The sequence below is a fragment of the Monodelphis domestica genome, chromosome 2, assembly GCF_027887165.1.
Source record: "Monodelphis domestica isolate mMonDom1 chromosome 2, mMonDom1.pri, whole genome shotgun sequence".
In the NCBI taxonomy this organism is placed as follows: Eukaryota; Metazoa; Chordata; class Mammalia; order Didelphimorphia; family Didelphidae; genus Monodelphis; species Monodelphis domestica.
The window spans coordinates 340,022,455-340,042,747 of NC_077228.1; positions in this window are offsets into that span (position 1 = coordinate 340,022,455).

The following is a 20,293-nucleotide window of genomic DNA, read 5'->3' on the forward strand; positions in this document are numbered from 1 at the left end:
AATATTTTGTGGTAGCAAAAAATTGGAAAATAAGGAAGTGTTCACAATTAGGGAATGGCTCAATAAATTGTGGTATATGTTGTGATGTACTATTGTGCTGAAAAGAATAAAGAACTGGAGGAATTCCATGTGAACTGGAATGGCCTCCAGGAATTGATGCAGAATCAAAGGAGCAGGACCAGGAGAACATTGTACACAGAGACTGATACATAATGGTAACAATACAATGACCCTGGACAATTCAGAGGAACTTGTGAAAAAGAATGCTATCCACATCCAGAGAAAGAACTGTGGAAACAGAAATGCACTAGAAAAATATTTGATCAATCATGTAATGTGATAGGGATATGATTGGGTTTTGATGTTAAAGGATCTCTCTACTGTAGATATGAATAACATGGAAATAGGTTTTGAATAGTGATACATGTATAACCCAGTGGAACTACTAGTTGGATTTGGGAGGGGGGAGGAAAGAGCAGGGAGAGGAGTGGGGATCATGAATCATGTAACCATGGGAAAATATTCTAAATAAAAAGAAAACAATTAAAAAATCAAACCCCAAAATATGCCTATCAATAATGTTTGCACAAATAAAGAACTAGAGCCAAAGTTTATGCTTTTCAATGGGAAATATCTACTCAGGTTGTGGTATGTGAATGTAAAAGAATATTATTATATTGTAAAAAAACAATGAATGTAATGATTACAGAGAAGCATGGGAAGAATATGAGTGGATGAAAAACGAATTAAGTAGAACAAAGGAAACAACATATATAATCTCAACATAAAACTCTTAAAGTCAGAATCTCTCTTTTGATGTCTCCCTTGATAACTACATAGATGTAAATGGAAAGAACAACAAAAAATAAAAATAAAAAGTAATAATCAAACAAACTGAAAGAAGAAATATAAGCCTCTTCCCCTAACTTCATTGAAGAGAAAGGAGACTATGTATATGGAATATTTCTTACGTCAGACTTTTTCTATATGTTGTTTAGTTTTGATGAACTCTTTTAATTGATTTAATTTAATTTTAATTAACTCAAGCATTCTCTGTTCTTTGGGATGGAGATGGAGATGGAGACATAGAGAAATGTAGGTGATATGAAAACAAAAGATATCCATAAAATTCATTCTTTTAGAAACCCAAAATTATACAAAACTTCCCTTCAAAAGACTGAGGCTTCCAAACTTTAGTGTGGCTGAATTTTTTGTTTGTTTTATTTTGTTCCCAAAAAAGAATTCCTTGGCAGAGGTGATGATATCTAGAAATGACTGTAAGGTAAAAACAAAGATACTTCAAGATTGCTTAAAATTTTTTTTAATTAAATTACTTCTTAACATAAAACCCTTGTTCCAAAGTCAGACACGTCTCTTTGTTTTCCCACAGATGATGGCATATTTATTATTATTTCCATTTCTTTTCACACATTGTGGCTTCTTAGAATTCACTTTCCTCACCTCTCCACCTATATAAAACTTCCCTATGCTTCAAGGATTGTTTCAAGTCCCACCAGTTCTGTGAAGTTTTCTTAAAATATTAGTCTTCAATGATCTTTCCTTTGTAAATAAATTCCTGCTGTCTAGTCTAGCCCACATAGTTTGGAACCTAATATGTTTAGGTATTTGAAGTGCTCTCTAAATGTTTGATGTGCCTTAGACTGGTCTTTTAAACGTTATCCTGACCTCCTCAAGTTCATGGATCAGGTCTTTATTTGTTCATGCATTCATTCTCCATTCATCTATTCAGCAAATTAATTACTGAATATCTAGAGGACACCATATTTGGGAGAAGCAATATAAGAATAAGACATGATCCTTGATCTCAGTGATTTTAGGGAATATACAAATACTTAATTAGACTTGTGAGTTCATAAATTTAGGGGTTCTTTTCAATATATAGGTCCCAGTATATGTATTCCTGTTTATCCTATGAGACTCTTATCTGTCATTTCAAAAGTTCAATAGAAGTTTTCCAGATAATGTACTGGAGGTACCAGTGGAATACTCTGGCAATTCCACTGTCAATGCTCTCTTTTGCCACATTAATATATGATCTTTTCTCTCTGTCATAACATTCTTTGATGACATCCTTTACTTCTGCTATATTCTTTGGAGATTCCTTTTACTTTTATGCTACAACTTGCTCATGCCCACCATGAATCTTTCCATTGTCTTTTGTGTGATGCTCATCTTGAGTTTTTTGGAGGCAGTATACCAGGTCTCATAAAACACAAGTAAAATTTCATATTAAAAAGGTAGCCTCAGATATTTCCTAGCCATGTGACCCTAGGAAATTCACTTAACCTACATTGTCTTACCCTTACTACTCTTCTGCCTTGGAACCAATGCACAGTATTGATTCTAAGACAGAAAGCAAGGATTAAAAAAAAAAAAGAAGACCACTGCTCATATAGGAAGCTTGAATGCTTTTTAATTTTATTAAAACAATACAATATGATCTCCTCTTCCTTTTCAACACTGGTTGCAGCTCAGTGTTCATATGTATTGTCTCCCTCACATATATGTATGCATGTATATATATATATATATATATCCACATATCCATATTTAGTATTTATTTTAACATTTTTATTAGGTGCTCTCTCTCTCATAAACATGTTGAAACCTGGGTACTAGATATTCTATGACCATTTAGTCTTTCATAGATAAGCCAAAATCCTTTGAATGATTAAAGTCTTGGGGATTGATACAATTCCAAACAATATCTTCCTCAGATAGGAATGGAAGACATCATCATTTACAAAGAATCCTTCCTTGACCCATGCTCCTTATGGATCTCCTCCATAAGAGAGGTAACCACTCTGGTGAGTATTCCATATAATCAGTGGGTCATTGAACAGCATTGTTTCTGTTACTATGACTTCTAAGGAATCCTGAATGATCTTCATATGTGTATTGAAGAGAATCCTTTGGTAAAAGAGCCTGTAAGGCAGCATATTATTTGGTTTAGTTGGGGCTTTTGTCATTGTAATCAACAAACAATAAACACAATAAGATCTTATATTCTCTATATCTTTCAGTAAACTGTGAGATTATATAGATATTAGAAATATATATATGCATATATATATATATATATATTTGAGCACACCTGTCTTAGAATCAATACTATGTATACTATGTATTGATTCTAAGGCAAAAGAGTGGTAAGGGCTAGGAAATGGGGGGTTAGGTGACTTGCCCAGAGTCACACAGCTAGGAAGTGTCTGAGGTCACATTGGAACCCAGGACCTTTCATCTCTAGATCTGGTTTTCAACCCACTGAACCACCTTGCTGTCCCCAGATAGTATATTATTGACTATTATTTGTGAAAGCTTTCTTGTTCCCTTATCAAGGATACCTTCAATTTCATATAGATGACTAATAAAAATTGTCCATATATGGGAGCATAGGCATATAGTTTGGTCATTGTAGATGCTTTCCCAGGCAACTTAAAAAAATCAGGTAGGTCTAAGAATTTTGCCCTGTCTTTTGTATGGTATCTTCCTTTCCTTTTTATACTGGGTAAATTGATCCCTTGATGCCTACACAAATATATTTCCTCTAGCACAAATCTCTTCTCTATGTACTTGATCCAATCCAGTTGATTTCCCTTTTGTTTTGTTCTCTTATTACCACTTCTACTTCCTCTATAAGCACTTCATGATGTTTGGGCCCAAGGGTGGTGATTACATTATTCCTGAGGAAATAAACAGTCTGTTGTCATAGTTTTCTTTTTTTTTAAACTTTTTTATTCTCTTTTGCTTTCATCCTTGAATTTTCTTGGGATAGCTTTTCTTAGTTGGAAATCTTGATAAACTTTCTTAAAACTGATTTTTCCTTCCACTGCTTCACTCTCCTTTATAAGAAAATTGTGTTCCTAAATGTCCATCCTCCTCCTTTGTGATATTTTATAATTTCTATACTAACCTGGTGTTGAAAGTAAGTTAAAAGTAGACTAAAGCATTTTCTATGGGTTTTTTGTTGTTGTTGTTTTTTTGTCTATTTATTTTAGCAATAAATTATCTTTGGTTTAGCTTCAGAATTAAATTATTAAAGTCAGTTCCTATGTCATCTCTGTTGTCCATTTACCATTTAACAATTTTCAATGACTTCATAAATATTTTAAGGCTAAGTCTCTCTAATTTTATGTCATACATTTTCTTCATTACTATTTTTTCTTCTTGTTTATTATAAACTTTGGTTTGTTTATAATATATCATAGAATTTATATTAATATTATTATATTCTTATATAATATAATATTAAACTGATAATAATTCTGATGAGCCAATGGTTTGACTATAGACAGACTTTGGGATAACTAACATGCATGTTATATATTTCCCATTGTCCACTAAAACTTAATTTCATGAGAGTCCTACTCTGAGGACTCATCATGGCCTGGAAATGACCTCAGGACCATGAAAGATATGCTAGGGGCATACAAATTCTGGCCAGTTCTACCATGCTGTAAAGGATTTGAGTATAACCCCATAAGCAGATGGAGTCTATTTTCCAAGGACCAATCCAACAAAATATAGGAGCTGTCTTTTGATGAAAGGTGTGCTTTCTAGTTTGCTAAAGAGATGAGAAGTAGGTAGCAAGGAGTTTAGTTTTTAAAAAGGTAATAGAAAATCATTTATGGATAGAGAGGCTGTAGACCAAATATTAGATTGCCAAGATGAAATGGAATTCTCCATTGAAGTTTTCCTTACAATATAACACCATTATTTTGTGGAAAATAAGGTGCCACATCCATGGGCCCCACCTCTTTTATACTTTTTGCAATCTAAAAAATCAACCCTAATTGTTGGATATATTAAATTTCATTTCCTTAAGCCAAAAAAAAAAAACCCACACCCTCTCTAACCCACATATCATCTACACCAATGTTCATGCCTCAGGCACATATACACACCCACACACACTCAGAAACAGGTGCCACACACAAACAAACATACAAACATATAGACCTCAGATACATATAAAGCCACACCCCAGGTATAAACTTTTGTTATATGAAGGCTAAATGGCAAACAAGACAATTGTCCTATTTCCCACCCAATGCTGGGGACCCAGCTGGAAACATTTTACAGGATTCTCAGTGGGAAAGGAAAATACTCCTTTTTTAACTAACTTATTCTACTGAGCTCTTGTCACAGAAGACAATGAAATAAATATGAAATTAAACAATTAACAAGTGATTAAAATTTATTAAACTCTGACATTTTTAAAGTTAGTTTTTTTTTTCAATTTTGTTATAGATTTCTATAATTACTTTTCTGTTAATATCCTTAATTTCCAGTAAATTAGGTGAACACAGAAGAGTATACATGTCAGATCTTTGGGAAAGGAAAGATTTTAAAGCCAAGCAGGACTTGGAAAAAATCACAAAATGTAAAATAAATAATTTTGATTAAATAAAATTAAAAAGTTTTTGTACAAACAAAACCAATGTAACCAAAATTAGAAGGGAAGTAAGGGGATATGGCAAAGTTGGGACATTAATTCACTGTTGGTGAAGTTGTGAATTGATCCAACCATTCTGGAGGGCAATTTGGAACTATGCCCAAAGGGCACTAAAAGTCTATCTACCCTTTGATCCAGCCATAGAACTGCTGGGTGTGTACCCCAAAGAGATAATAAGGAAAAAGATTTGTACAAAAATATTCATAGCTGCGCTCTTTGTGGTGGCAAAAAAATTGGAAAATGAGGGGATGCCCATCAATTGGGGAATTGTTGAACAAATTGTGATAAATGTTGGTGATGGAATACTATTGTGCTCAAAGGAATATTAAATTGGAGGAATTCCATGGGAACTGAAATAACCTCCAGGAAGTGATATAGAGTGAAAGGAGCAGAACCAGGAGAACATTGTACACAGAGACTGATACACTGTGGTACAATCGAATGTAATGGACTTCTCCATTAGTGGTAATGAAGTGATCCTGAACAACTTGGAGGGATCTATGAGAAAAAACACTATCCACAAGCAGAGGACAAACTGTGGGAGTAAAAACACCAAAGAGAAAACAACTGCTTGATTACATGGGTGGAGGGGGATATAATTGGGGATGTGGACCTTAAATGAACATCCTGGTGCAAGCATCAACAACATGGAGCTAGGTTCTGGTAAAGGTCACATGTGATACCCAATGGAATTGCACATTGGCCACGGGAGGGGTTTGGGGGAGGTGGGGAGGAATGGAGTATGATTTTTGTAACCAAGGAAGAGTGTTTGAAATTGACCAAATTAAAAAAAATACATAGATAAAAATAAAAAGTAACCAGAAAAAAAAATTCCTTAATTTCCAGTTTTGTTATCTAAGAGCACAATTGAAACTACACTCATTTATACAACTCAGCTTTGGGGTGAGAGGGATGAGGATTGTGGATTCCTTTGGTACCAATGTGGGATTTTTATAAATCTAAGTACTTAGCTGCCTTTTCATGATTTCCTACTTTTATTTTTAATATGTCTTCCAATTTCATCATTTTACTCTATAATTGTATCTAGAACTTGAACTCAAGAAAGCATATACTTGTGCCACAAAGTTAACTAATTCTTGCCACCAATCTAAGGAAGGGAAACAGGCTCCCCAGTAAACCTGAAGGATCAATGCAGGTAGAGACCTGTTCAAAATCAGTGTTATTCAAAGCAGTTAGCCTGGGTCTGAATACCTAGGAAACCAAGGAGAAGATGGGAGATAACAGATATCCCAATAGATAAACTAGAACAGTCTAAAGCAAGGAAGCATCAGAACCCAGACTGATTGTGGGGAGAAGGAAAGGGAGATCAACACAGAGGTCAGAGACCCAGAGAAACATGATAACAGGAACTAAGACAGAGAGCTATCAAGCCCAATGCTCAAAAGAGTCCTAGGAATTGAGCATGGACAAGAAGGAACAATTAAGGGAGTTAGCAGAAGCAACAATGGCAACAGTTATGATTCCTTTGGAAAAGGCAAAAATCCTATAGAAGAAAAGTGATAAAGTGAAAAGAAAATTGGATCTAGAATCACTGGGTCTAGTTTCAAATTCTGCTTTGATTAACCTGTGTGATGTTGGGCAATTCACACAACTTCTCTGAGTCTCAGTTTACTCATCTATAAAGTGAAGAGGCTATACTTAATGGTCTTTGATGGTCCTTCTAGTTCTATTTCTGTGATTCTGTGGTTCAATTCATACTGGTTAGTTCCATTAATTCTTTCCTGATCTCCTCCCACTTATGAATGAGTAATAATTTCTCCCTCATATTATCCTTAATGAATTTTATATTCCTGATCTCTTTATTATAATTACCTCTCTGAGTGTCAGTATCCTTTTAAGAAAATGGGGAATGTAATTATCTACATCCAGGGCTGTTCTAAGGAGAGTACTTTGTAAAACTTCAGGTACTGTAGAAATATGAATTATTATCATATTATATCCTAAAATGTACTTTCTTTATCTCTAAACAGCTTGGGCCAGCTTATTATATACCTGAGAGCAAAAGCTTTAATGATCTTTTTTTGTCTACTTAACAATGAACCGAATTGCAATTCGATTCAATTAGAAAAATTAACAAGTAATTACAAAGAACTACTGCATGATTTCTGGAAAAATCCATTTCCATTTTACCTGGCTTTCTGATCTCCCAGTCTTTCATTACTATGAAAGAAAGCTGCAACTGGGGATTGTCAAAAGCAAGGTATGGAAATAGGAACTCTGTGTATCTCTTTCAGCCTTTTCTAAGACATATAAAATAAAAAATAAATATGTGCTCTTTGGGAGGAATAGGAAGATTTTATTTTGTGTATAGCACTGAGGGAAAGAGTAGGGGATACAAGTGCTTTATTAAACATAGCTATAGCTCTAATAGAATCTACAGTCTAATAAGTGTGAAGGGACATTCACAAAGAACTAAAATATTCATTGTTGTTCAGTTTCACTCTTGTGGCTCCATTTGGGGTTTTCTTGGAAAATATACTGAACTGGTTTGCCAATCCCTTCTCTGACTCATTTTATAGTTGAAGAAACTGAGGTAAACAGTTGTGACTTGCCTAGGGTCATACAGCTAATAAGTGTCTGAAGACAGATTTGAACTCAGAAAAATAAGTTCCTGAATCCAAGCCTAGTACTCTAGCCACTGCACCACCTAGCATCCTTAAAATATGCATTAAAAGATGGTAAGTGCATTGTATAGTTGATAAAGAAACTTGGTGAATTATAGTGGTGGGGAACTTCATAAAAGTTGCACCAGGAAGCAAGCCAAATGAGAGAATGAATCTTCTTGAGCCCCTCCCATACACTACTTTCTGTTCCTTTCAACTGTCTGGGTAGTTGATCTCACAGATGGTACGTTGAAGATTCGTCCCCCCCACCCCCACCCCCTAATAACCAAATCCCACAACCAGTCCTTTAATTAGGGGGTCTTTTATTCTTTGAGGAGAGGGGTAAGAAGAGGTTGGGGAGGGAGAAGAGGGAAATTAGGGTCCCCCTAATTTCTAAGTTATCTTGTTGATTGAAGATTTGAAATATAGTCCGTTCAAAAAACAAATTTATCTTCCCCTAAGGGTAGATATCAACAGCACTGCTGACAAGTCTTTTTTGGACTAAACTAAATCTTTCTTCAGCTCACAGTTTATGTAGAAGGCAAGAACTATAGAGGAGATGAAGGGGTCTGTCTTCCACCTTCAAGTAGAAACAGCCAAGCAGGGATATAAAGTCTCAGGCAGCTGAAGCTTCTTAACTGCTTTTTCCCATGGTTCTATTAGAACCACCTCCCCTCCTCCATTGATTGCCTTCCTAAAAGTTCTGAGCTCCTTTTCTTTTTGCAGATGCATTTTTCTTTGCCCAAATAATTATTTATTTATAATTTGAATTGTGGTTTATGAATGTGATAGTATATTACCACAGTGTAATGAATGATAAATGTGGAAAATTCAGAGAAACGAAGAAAGAATCATGTGAACTGATGCAAAAAAAGCAGGATCTGGAAAAACACTAAGCACAATGGTTAAAGAAATATAAACAAAGCTAACATTGAGAGGTAGCAAAACTTTGGTTAGATATGTTAGTGTTGGTGTCAAGCTCTCAAAGTGAAGGGACATATCTCTTCATTCTTCTAACAGTTAAGACATTTTATTTTGGGAAATTTAATTTGGGTGTGAAGCACTTTTAGGATGATTGTTAGGGAGTGTCTCTTAGTGTCAAAATAAAATGGATTAATTTTTTTTTAATGTCTAGATGTTTCTGGGCAGAGAGGATAAATGACTTGTCCAAGGTCATCTAGGAGAGAAGATGATTGATCTAGGTCAATTGTTGTTGTAATTGTAACAACAATATGTTGTAATGCCATGGTAAGAGTTCTGGATTTTGAGTCCAGGGACCTCAAAATCTTTGTTCTACTTCCTACTTCCCCTATGACCTTGGGTAAAATGAGAAACTAACTACTAAGATCCCATCAAGTTTTAAATCTTTGCATGATCCTCTTTGAAGTTCATAATGTATCTTACTTCTCACCCTTAGTAAAACAAAACTGAAACTTTGTATATTACTGAGCAATATAGATATCTTTTCTAGTATTTCTCCTGATAGGCAATAGTGTGACTTTTAATACTGATTCTCGGACTCTAAGAGAGTTTTGGTCCACTACCCTCAGAAACAGTTTTCAAATGTGTTCCCTACCCCATCCCAGAGCAGAAATCACTGGAATCCCCTCCCCCCCTTACAACTGAAAGATAGCCAGCTTCTGGGGTGAAACAAGAACACTTCCAGGGCAGGAAATGAAGAGTATTTTTTATAAGAGAAATTGCATGGGGAATTCTTTCCATTGGCAGAACACAATTATCCAAAATAGAGTCTGGACTGAACAGCAGCCTTTAATTAGTGCTTATGAAAAACTCTAGAAATTTTACTGACCCAAAATGGTCAAGAGAAATTTTGGGTTTATGACTCACCTCTGCAATGGGAAAGAGATTCTGCAGAATTGACTGAGCTGTGGTATTCCAGGAGATGATAGGATGAAAATCAGTATCTGAAGTGGATCTTCAATACTTGCAGATTATAGGAGAAATAATAAGCTTACTTTGGCTGATAGGTAGGTAGTAGTTGACTTACACAAATTTCCTATTACTTCAATCGTTGAATTTCTATGCTTTCTATATTCTAGTGATGACTTGGTCATTAACATTCTTTTGCTTGTTTCTGATCCCATTCCTCCTCAGCTCAATAATCATCAATATCTCACCATCATCTGAGAAAAGTGATAATTATTTTGAACAGTTTTGTCCTTTTTCTGCTTGATTTTCCATCCCTCCCCTTCACATGAAGATACATAGTCAGACTGGATTCCTCATGCCTCAAGCAGATTATTTTTTCCCACTTGTTTCAACCCCCTCTGCACCCTGGATCATCAATCCTGATCTCTGACTGCTGTAATCCAAACTATCCTCCAAGGTCCAGCTCAGATACAACCCTTTACATGTATAATCCAGACTGAATTGCTTGCCAGCACTAGAAATCTGGAGGAAAACGATTTGGATCATATAACTTATAAAACCTTAAAAAATTAAATCAAATACTACTCTTTCCAATTCATCAATCCCTCATCTCTGACTGCTAAAATATAACCCATCCTTCAAGGCCCATTTCAAATTATACTTTTTCCAGTTTCCAGGTGACCATTCTTATTTGATGAATATATCTGCCCAAGGAGCTGATTGTAAAATATTTACCAGTACACCCCTAAAACCCTATCTATCTATCTATCTATCTATCTATCTATCTATCTATCTATCTATCTATCTAAAAAAGAGAGAGCAAACAACTTTAGCAAAGTTGCAGGATACAAAATAAACCCACGTAAGTCATCAGCATTTCTATATATCTCCAACACATTTCAGCAGCAGGAATTAGGAAGAGAAATTCCATTCAAAATCACCCTAGACAATGTAAAATAGTTGGGAATGTATCTCCCGAGACAAACACAGGAACTATATGAACACAACTACAAAACATTTTCCATACAACTAAAACTAGATCTGAGCAATTGGAAAAATATTAACTGCTCATGGGGAGGACAAGCTAACATAATAAAAATGACCATCCTACTCAAACTTATCTACCTATTTAGTGCCATATCCATTGAACTACCAAAAAACTTCTTTACTGAATTAGAAAAAACCATAACAAAGTTCATTTGGAAGAATAAAGGATCAAGGATACCCAGGGTAATCATGAAAAAAAAAATGCAAAGGAAGGAGGACTTGCAGTCCCAGATCTCAAACTATATTACAAAGCAGTGGTCATCAAAACAATTTGGTACTGGCTAAGAAACAGAAAGGAAGATCAGTGGAATAGACTTGGGGTAAGTGACCTCAGCAAGACAGTCTATGATAAACCCAAAGATCCCAGCTTTGGGGACAAAAATCCACTATTTGATAAAAACTGCTGGGAAAATTGGAAGACAGTTTGGGAGAGATTAGGTTTGGATCAACATCTCACACCCTACACCAAGATAAACTCAGAATGGGTGAATGAATTGAACATAAAGAAGGAAACTATAAGTAAATTAGGTGAACACAGAATAGTAAAAATTTCAGACCTTTGGGAAGGGAAATATTTTAAAACCAAGCAAGACTTAGAAAGAGTCACAAAATGTAAAATAAATAATTTTGACTACATCAAATTAAAAAGCTTTCGTACAAACAAAACCAAAGCAACCATAATCAGAAGGGAAATAACAAACTGGGAAACAATCTTCATACCAAAAACCTCTGACAAAGGTCTAATTACTCAAATTTACAAAGAGCTAAATCAATTGTACAAAAATATCAAGCCATTCTCCAAATGATAAATGGGCAAGGGACATGAATAGGCAATTTTCAGTCAAAGAAATCAAAACCACTAATAAGCACATGAAAAAGTGTTCTAAATCTCTTATAATCAGAGAGATACAAATCAAAACAACTCTGAGGTATAACCTCACACCTAGCAGATTGGCTAACATGACAGCAAAGGAAAGCAATGAATGCTGGAGGGGATGTGGCAAAGTCAGGACATTAATTCATTGCTGGTGGAGTTGTGAACTGATCCAACCATTCTGGAGGGCAATTTGGAACTATTCCCAAAGGGCACTAAAAGACTGTCTGCCCTTTGATCCAGCCATAGCACTGCTGGGTTTGTACCCCAAAGAGATAATAAGGAAAAAAAAAACTTGTACAAGAATATTCATAGCTGCACTCTTTGTGGTGGCCAAAAATTGGAAAGTGAGGGGATGCTCTTCAATTGGGGAATGGCTGAACAAATTGTGGTATATGTTGGTGATGGAATACTATTGTGCTCAAAGGAATCATGAAATGGAGGAATTCCATGGGAACTGGAACAACCTCCAGGAAGTGATGCAGAGTGAGAGGAGCAGAACCAGGAGAACATTGTACACAGAGACTGATATACTATGGCACAATCAAATGTAATGGACTTCTCCATTAGTGGCAATGCAGTGTTCTTGAACAACTTGGAGGAATCTATGAGAAAGAACATTATCCACATTCCGAGGACAAACTGTGGGAGTAAAAACACCAAAGAAAAACAACTGCTTGATTACATAGTCGAGGGGGATATGATTTGGGATATAGACTAAATGATCATTCTAGTGCAAACACCAACAACATGGAAATGGGTTCTGATAATTGCATGTATGCTATGGGAAGGCTAGTGGGAGGGGAAGAAGGAATAGAAAATGATTTTTGTAAACAAGGAATAATGTTTGAACTTGACCAAATGAAAAATAAAATGTTTTAAAATAAATTAATTAATTAAAAAGAGAGAGCATTAAAATTGAAGATAAAAAATTAAACATGTAAGATAATAGCACAAATTAAAATTTTACTTTGGAGCCATATTTTCCAAAAATGGATTCTAAAATTTTTATTATAAATTCCCAGAGCCATGATATAAATTATTTATAAGTACAACTTTTTTTTCAAATGGATTACATCTAATAATAATTTTAATTGAAGCTTTAATTGTTTTCTGTCATAATTTTAAGTAACATTACTAGCAAACACAATAAACATATTAATATTAAAGACAGTGGATGCCTCCATAATAGATTTAAATATATGTAATTTTCAGAGTAAATGAGACAAACATCCATAACTTCAAGACTATGAATAATCTAGATTTCTGAACAGTCCACATTTTAGAAGCAATTTTAAAAACTTGGGATAAAAATCACACTTTGATTTTTGGTGAAATGTTCACTCCCCAACCTGTCAACAAACTCCTTGAAAGATAATCCTCTTGTTCTTTCACACTGGCAACTGCCTTGTGCCAGGGAGGAATGCTTTACAGTAGGGTTTTCAAGCTATCCAGGGCCTCTGGTTGTCAAACATATTTAAGATATGATCCCCTGCCCAGCAGCCTTAAGTTGAGTCTTCTAGGTAGAGATAATGGTTTACATTAGATTGATTGTATGCAGGCTGAGAAGTGTATCTCAAGCAATGACTCTGTAGTGGGTCGAAAGATAAAAATCCCATTTGTGGTGTATTATACTGGCCATCTTTGACATGACTAATGCTGGTCTATATGGTCCTTGTAAATCACAGATATAATGAGCCTCAGATAGCAGCCCACTTAACTGTTGAATGAAGTAAGTGTTTCTTTGCTTAAAACTGAAGGATGACATATTTGTTATCTCATACCTTATGATATAAAGTTGAAAGAGGCTTTTCATTTGTATCTATGAAGTGTAAAATGAATGCTTAGAGAGTGACGTGTGCATTCTTCATGTTTCACAAGTCTAGTTTTCATGAGTTTTTTGATGAATTGTTGTAATTGCTTTGCCATGAGGAACTATTATGCAGAGAACCTTTAAGGCTACATTTTACTCTAGGAAGCAAAATGGCTTATTAAAATCAACAAATAATAAACAGAGTAGGATCGAATATTCCTAATCAATCCTAGTCAGTTGTGAGGTCTTGAAGATGTGTTCTGCTGTAGAGATGTCTGCAAAAGCCTGCCTGGTCCCTTCTCATCTTTTCATCAAGGAGACCCTTGATGCAGTATGGACCATTCTCATTATGACCTTAAAGAAATGAAAAAACAAGTCCTTGGACTATTGGATGCTTTGGATTCTTGTGTGTGTGTGTGTGTGTGTGTGTGTGTGTGTGTGTGTGTGTGTATTCAGTAGAAATACCTTATCATCTCTGATTTGGTTTTATCTACAAAATCTCTTGTGATGATGTGGCTTAGCTAGACCTCAAAATCCCTTTGGAGATTCTTTTTTTCCACTATTATTTTTCCTTGTTTTGTGTGGTAATAGTGTTCTCTTGATAAAAAGTGAAATATATGTATATATGTACATATATATTTGCATGTTTATAAAATAGAGAAGACTGTCAGACAGATTGATAATGGAAGTAACATTGTTTAATTATCTGATGAGTACTCATGTCATCAGAGATACTAAAAAGTTTGAAATATGTGCACCAGAAGTCCTCAGCATTGTCATGGAAGATTTCTCCAAAAGAGACCAGTATAAATATTCCCTATTTTCTATTGTAGAAGAGTGAGTTTTTCTATTGTAAGGGTGGAACTAGATGGTTGCTGAGGTTCTTTTTGATGCTCAAAATTTGTTCTACAGTAAGGTTCTCCAAATGATCTTATTCACAAATTATATCATCCTTAACAATGGGAAAGAAATTAGTCTATGCATCTGAAATAGAAAAAAGAGAGTAAATGGAAAAAAAAAAGCATTTTGCCCAGATGATGATATGCAACTCAAAGGCAACCCATTAGATATAACCCATCACTAATTGAGATGAACCACAGTGTTGTGAGGAAAGCATTTTGTAAATTTTAAAATGTTATATAAATACTGTTGCTACTACTGCTGCTTCTGTTAGCACAACAAATAGAAGATGCTTTTAGAAGCAGGAAGATCTGGATTTAAGTCCTGTTTCTGTCAAATACTGTCTCTGTGACTGATAAAAGCACTTATACTTTTAGTATCCCAGGCAGTTGAAGATCTGAATTGGTAGAGAGATTGTCCTTCCCAGGAGCTTCTTGACCAGTAAAATCATGAGTCTGATAAAAAGTATTAATAATAACAGTTATTAATAATTAGTAATAGTACTGATTGTAGTGATAGTTTTTGTTCTGAGAATGACTGAAATGGGCCTAAACTGTTTGGTGAGTTAGGAAGATGTCTATCCTAGGCACATAAAGACTTCTCCTGGAAGAATGGATAAAGATGAGAACAATTTTTTTCAACAGCCTTGAAAGGCAACTGAAGTGGATGCTCTGGAGTACTCAGAGCTTAGTTAAACATCAAAGAAGCTAATGTCCTCCACTATATCCCTAGCTAGCACCAGTTGTCTTGATTTTTGCCTTGACACTGGACGCTCAATGACTCTGGGAATAAGAGTGAGGCAGATGACTTGTGCAACTCACTTAAATCCAATTTATGATAAAATCAAAAGACATAATTTTGGTCTTTGCTGAGTACAAAGGACAACAACTAACTAACTAAGCATTGTTGTCATCATTATACCTTCATTATTGTCTTCGTAAAGTGAGCACAAAATTTAGTAATATGATAAGGTCAGAGTGGATGAAATTTTGGAAAGTTCATTGGGCATTGTGCACCTTACTGCTGCACAAATTCACTTCTTTAACATCAACATCCTCCCAGTGGTGCTCCCAAATAGTGAATCATAGAATAAGCGTAGAAAAAAAAGACAAAAAAATTACAAATATATCAATGGACAATGGAAAGAATAAGGCAGCCATATGTAAGTGACTACATATCCCCCCAACCACATGCATGGAGGAAGTAATGTGAAAGATATAACCAAGGTCACATATGACAAAGAAGGGGCAACATGTAGACAGCTGAAGAAGTGTATTTGTACTCATGAGATACTAAAACAATAAGAGGAAGAACTTTGGTATATAAATTTTGGTCTTCAGGAGAAGTTAAGAGAAAATATTTGTAAAAACATGAAATATGAGCTTAAAAGAGGGTCATCTGCATTGGAAGAGAAAATATTCAGAACAATGAGATTAGGGTCCACAAAAATCACTAAAGGACATAATATATCCCTGTGTTGGGTATTAGAAAAATTTATGATAAAGATAAATAAGCATTTTGTAATTACATATTTTGCTTACCAACAAGTTATTATCTTAGCCATTGCCTATAGGAAAGACTATGAGAGCCCAAAAGGGGGCTCTAAAGAGTCAAATCTTGGAGTTTGTCATTGAAAATATTAGAATCAAGAGTTGCCATCACTCCACAATTAGTCACAAGATAAATTGTGAATTAGTAGAATTCAAAATAAGGATATATGTGGAACCAACATAAGTTGGACCCAGAAAGGGAGAATCCATCTCTCCTTGATAACCTTGTTGCTTCACACTTCCTTTTTTGCCATCAGCTAGCCCCAGATCCTTTAGCTGGTGTCCTTCACTGGTGTCCACCACTTACTTTAACTTCCCTGGATTCCATACCACTGGGGTCTTTGCAGTGGAGGGATATTGGGTTTCTTTTCTGTCCCTTTCCTTGCTCTCTGATAATAGTGACTGGTCTCTTAAATATTTTAAAATACAACAGAGGAGTAGGAAGATAAAGGGGCATAGTGTTAGATATATAATAACAAATGCAAAAAATAAATAAGTTCATACACATACGAATAAATTTAAATGAATAAAATATTAAATATATCTATCACATTTCATGTTAATGCTGAAATATGAAAATAAATTAATATTTATAGATTAAATATTAAACATTGATGCTTACATTATTAATGATGCTTAATTATGAATCATTAAACATTAATTAATATTTTATTCATATTAAATATTATTTAAATAAGTTAATATTATTAATATATTTAAACAAATAAAATATCCCTCTTGAGGTTAGGAGTCCCTAACTCAGATTCATTCCTCTGAGTGTCTCTTTGCTGAAGAGGTCAGACTTTATTTTTCACTCATACTTTGGGCTTCTATCTAATATCTCACCATAAAAAAGAGATTTGGAATTGGGGTAGGGGAATGGATCAGAAGGACCTTCAAAGAACAATGTAGATCAGATAAAGGCCAGCTATTCATTATCTCCACACAAAAGAAATGCCCAAAACAAAACATTCATGAGTATATATTAACAAAGACTTAAAATATTAAGAGTAATCTCTTAGTCTTATTACATTGTCCTAAGAGGTCAATTCTTAAAATATTAAAACATGCGTATCTTAGTGTGTTGGTGAACTCATTTTCCTCTTTTCTCTGCACTGTCTATACAACTATATAACTGCCTCAAGAGCAATGCAGATACACAATATAATAACATATATACAAGAAGACATAAACATACAAGAATCATATGTATGGATAACAGTGGGAGAACAGAAATACAAAGCTCTCATTGATACAGGGGCAACAAGATCTGTGTTAAAATCATTTCCAGGGGAGAGCACCATAGAGGGAATAATGAATGTGGCAGTGGCAACAGGACAAATACAGCAAGTCCAGGAATTGAAATCTAAGATGGTCAAATTTGGTCCATTATCCATAGATCACACATTCCTTCTAATATCTGGATGCCCAGACAACCTTCTGGGAAAAGACTTTCTTTATAAAATGGGAGTGATCATACATTGTGAACAGTAAGGAAATATATATTAACATCTACCAAAGAACTCTTTAAAACTTTTGCTATTCTTAGGGCAATTAAATGAAACAACTGATCAACAACATACAATAACATCAATATATGAGATAGATGAAGATATTCCACAGGACATATAGGCTAAACATGAAAATGATGTAGGGATGATAACATCAGTAAAACAGTAACATCAGTAAAAAAATGAAGGAAATAAAGGATGGACCACCTCCCAAAATTCCACAATACAAATTAAGCAAAGAAGCTATAGCTAGAATTACCCCTATCATCAACAGTTTGCTAGAGTAGGGCATATTAAGACCAACAGTGTCTGAATTTAACAGTTCAGTATTAGCCATCAAAAGGAGCAAGAAAAATGCAGATGGGTCCACAGCATGGAGATTCGTTCAAGACTTGTGGCTTATCAACAACTTCATTAAGAAAAAATACACAGTCACACTGTCACCAAATGACATCATAACAGAAATCCCTAGCAATGCATACTGGTATACTGTGGTTGATCTCAAGAATGCATATTTTACAATCCCCTTGCACCCAGAAAGTCAGAATATTTTTGTATTCCAGTGAAAAATCTGTATTTCTGCTGTGCTCAATTAGTTCAAGGTTGCTGTGAAAGCGCATCAATATTTTGTCAACTGTTAAAGAGAGATCTGGAATCTATAAAGTTTAAACATAGTAAACTAGTACACTATGTAGATGATCTGCTCCTTGTTACCCCAAATGCTGAAACATGCTTAAAAGACTCTAAAATGCTTCTAATAGAATTGTACGAGAGGGCATAAAGTCTCCAAGGAAAAGTTATAATGGGTCCTACCTAGAGTGGAATATCTTAGATTTATCCTGGAAAAGGGAACTAGGAAAATCTCCAACAAAAGGATAGCTGACATACAAAATCTGGGAATCCCAAGAACTCAAGGACAACTTAGAGCATTCTTTGGGATGGCAGGATTCTCTAGACAGTGGGTGATAAGATATTCCAATATTTCTAAATGCTTCACTTATCTGACAAAGAAAGATGTAGAAGAACCATTAACATTTACAAAAGAGCACCTACACACTTCATCACAACTTTAACAATCAATTTTGTCAGAGCCAGCCTTAGGAATTCCAAATTATGATAAAGATTTCCATCTGTATGTCCACAAACCAAAGGAAATACCATCTGCAGTTCTAGCCCAGAACTTTGGACTGCAACTAAGACCTATAGCATATTACAGTTCTATCCTAGACCCCATAGCAAAAGGCATGATACATGCCTGAGAAGCATAGCTACTGTTGCTCTCATGGTCAAGAAAACAAATGAGTTAGTGCTTGGATGCAAATTAAATGTATATTCTGCACACCAGATTGAGTAACTACTAAAATCAAAGAATATGCATGCATTTACAACTACTAAATGAGATCATTTTGCTTGAAAATGAAAACCTGATCATACATAGATGTGCTCTACTAAACCCAGCTACACTAATACCTGACTTGCTATTAGGAGAAGAATGACTACACAAATGTACTCAAACCATAGAGATAGATCACAAGACCAGAGAAGATTTGAAAGATATACCACTTAATAATCCTGACTTACAAACATTTTCTGACAGATCCTCTTACATCTACAAAGGAAAAAGAGTCACTGAAGCAGCTCTAGTGACAAATGACAAAACACTCTGGCATGCTTCATTACCAAGCCATGTTAGCACTCAAGGTGCAGAGATAAAAGCCCTTACTAAAGCTCTCGAGTTGGGGAAAGATAAGAGAGTCAACATATTTTGTGATTCTGCTCATGCATTCTCTACATTACACTCGTCAGGACAAATTTGGAAGGAAAGAGGATTTATAACAACATCTGGGGAAAAGACAGCATATGGAAATCTGATTTCAAACCTCTTAGATGCAGAGTCATTGCCTAAAGAAGTTCCGTTAATACAATGCAAAATACATTCTTCTGGCAATGATGAGATATCCCAGGGCAACAATAAAGCAGATATAACAGCTAAATATGCCACTAGATTTGGTCCCATATATGTGCTGAACTTCTCTCTAGTTGAAAAACACAATATCACACAGCTTACAATGAAGAGGAAGTGCAGTCATGGAAAAATAAATTTGGGGCCAAATTGTTAAAAGGAATTTGGATAGCAGAAGGAGGGAAACCTATTCTACCCAAAAGATTATATCAACATCTCTACAATGTTATCCATTCCAAAGATTATTATGGAGTAAAAGCAGTGTTAGATGAAATTAGAACATTTTGGGCAGCCCCAGGGATATTCACACATGCAATAAGAGTTTTTCAGGCATGTGATCTTTGAGGAAGATAATCAAAGTCATTTTAAGAGCAAATCATTGGGAGGTGTGACAGAGGCTGGCACTAGGAAAAAGTGCCAGGCCAAAGAGTACATGAAATTGATCAACTCGACTGGGGAGGGGCCCCAGGAGTGGAATTTGGAAGGAGAGAAGACTCTGGCTGGGAGAGCAGTGGGGCTCTTAGTTGGGAGAGGTGGATAAAGACTTTCTCCTGAGGGTTACCCACTTTTCCTTCTGGTGACTGGAAATCTTCCCCCCACCCCAACACTTCCCGATTGAAGGGACTTTTCTGAAGAGAAACTTGA